This window comes from Clinocottus analis, unplaced genomic scaffold (assembly GCF_023055335.1).
Source record: "Clinocottus analis isolate CAN_PGR_092001 unplaced genomic scaffold, fCliAna1.0.p SCAF_8, whole genome shotgun sequence".
NCBI lineage: Eukaryota > Metazoa > Chordata > Actinopteri > Perciformes > Cottidae > Clinocottus > Clinocottus analis.
Window position 1 is genome coordinate 20,277,951 of NW_027176240.1, and position 2,294 is coordinate 20,280,244.

General features: G+C 41.1%; 1 non-coding gene across 1 annotated transcript; it reads left to right on the top strand.

Moving 5' to 3' along the window:
• The first annotated feature begins 1,520 nt into the window (after positions 1 to 1,520).
• Positions 1,521 to 1,626, top strand: LOC137780318 (U6 spliceosomal RNA). The gene has a single exon (XR_011077140.1). It is a non-coding gene; the product is annotated as a U6 spliceosomal RNA (small nuclear RNA).
• The last annotated feature ends 668 nt before the right edge of the window (positions 1,627 to 2,294 follow it).

The window sequence follows — 2,294 nt, forward strand, 5'->3', positions numbered from 1 at the left end:
GGGAACACCCAACCAGCGGAGCCCCTTCACCAGTATGACGCAAAAGAAAGAGGAGACTCTGCAGTTGAACAATGTGCATGGACCAGCCCACGAAGCCGGCATAGCACCATCGTTAAGCAGATTCTTGATCGTGTAGCAGAAGCCTGAGATTTCCAGCATGTAATACAACAAGATATTTTGTGGCTGAACTATTACGACATATACAACATTATAAGCGACACAAGCACTGACATCGAGGACATTAAAATGTATATCACTAAATCCTGTTGTTGTTGTTTACTCATGGTTCATGCAGTACTTTGTGTGTTTTTCCCTCCTCGTTCTGCAGTCAGACCACAGCGCCCCTCTCTCCACAGACTGGTCACAGAGCGACACCTTTTGGTGAGTTTGTGTAACTGCATTGGATTTTTTTTTGAAAATTAGTTAAGTTTTCATTAAAATAAAAGAAGATTGGTGTGTTCATCGCATGTCGAATTCTCGAGCCCAAACTCTCGATTTAAAAAAAAAAATCTGAATTTGTGTTTTTCAAATTCTTTATGACTAGGTAAAAACAAATTTAAATTGTGAGATTGTATTATGGGAATATGGTTTGGTGATTGCTCTGCATACTTTAACCGCACGTGTTTGATTATTCATTATTGTTAAACAGTTCAACTATTCCCATAAAGGAGGTGAAAGTGTATTTAAATACATCCAGTAGTTGTGTACTCATGTTTCATGCAGTACTTTGCGTTTCCCCTCCTCGTTCTGCAGGCAGACCAGAGCGCCCCTTTCTCCACACACTGGTCTTAGAGCGACACCTGGTGTTGAGTTGGCGAAACTGCACGGGTGTTTTTTTTGAATGAAAACAGGAAGTAGTAAAGCAGGAAGAACCAACATGATGTGAATATAGAATACAAACAGTCCTGTTGTTTTAAACACACTTCTTCTTGAGACTGTGTTGTGTTTCCTGCTTCTGTCCTCAGGCTGCTGTCTGGCTGTGGATCCTCAAACTGCTACGTGTCCCGTCTCTCTATGCGTCCTCCCCCGTCTCTCTCTCTTTATGTGTCCTCCCCCGTCTCTCTCTTCTCCCCCGTCTCTCTCTCCATGCGTCCTCCGCCGTCTCTCTCTCCTCCCCTGTCTCTCTCTCTATGCGTCCTCCCCCAGCTCTCTCTGTGTCTTGGAGGGAGGGGGTAAAAGGGCGTTTGGAGGAATGCAGGCGGAGCTGTGAGCAGATCCTTTTGTGTGACCAATCCTGGCCCTCTGACGTAGACGATCTCATTGAATAGCTTCCCAGCAGCCTCTTGAGTTCCTCACCAGAGCGGCCAGAACCTGAAGTGGGTCAGAGAGGGTAAGACCAGGTCCTGGAACCAGTGGAGGTTTAGGACTTCACAGGCAGCTCCCAGACCTGTGTTACGTGCACAGAGAGAGGCATTTAAAGACGGGTTTTGGCTCCTCATGTGGCCCAAGGCTCTGGGACCATCATGGAGGTTCCTCCCAGGAAGAGTACGTTATATACCCTCCAGGGACATAGGTCAGTTGTGTTATTTCGATAGCACATATACTAAAATTGGAACGATACAGAGAAGATTAGCATGGCCCCTGCGCAAGGATGACACGCAAATTCGTGAAGCGTTCCTTATTACTGATTTTTGATTTGTAGACATTTTTAATCTTTAATTTTTTTTAATAAAAAAAAAAAATGTTATTCTAAAAAAACATTAACCTCTTTTTTTTAAAGTTTTGTTGATTAATTTTGTAATTTAAAATAAAAATTCTTTAATTTTTTTAATTTTTTTTTTTTATTTCTTTTTATTTTGTTCATATTTTTTCTGATTCATTTTTATTCATTTTTAATTTTCATGAATTCAAAATATAATAATAATAATCCCTGAACAGGACAGGCGGTTAGGATAATGCAGTAGTTATCAAACCGTGAGGAATATCTGTAAGTTGTCTAATAAAATTGTTTTATTTAAGCTATAAGGAGCAAGAGGTAATACTGTATCGGTCAGTAATGTACTATTCAAGGCTGTTGTTACACATACAGGACTATAAAACTGACTACCTGACTGAACAGGCAGGTTTAACTAGTCCCTCAGAGCGTTAACTAGTATGCTCTCAGAGCGTTAACTAGTCTCTCAGAGCATTAACTAGTCTGCTCTCCTGATCGTAAGCCGTATCAACGTGTGACTGTACAGCAGGAACAGGGACCACAAACACATTATTCGCCGCTTACATTCTCATCAAAAGTCATTTCCCTCAAGATATCAAAGTTTACACAAAACATGTGTAAGATATTATAGTGTATATGT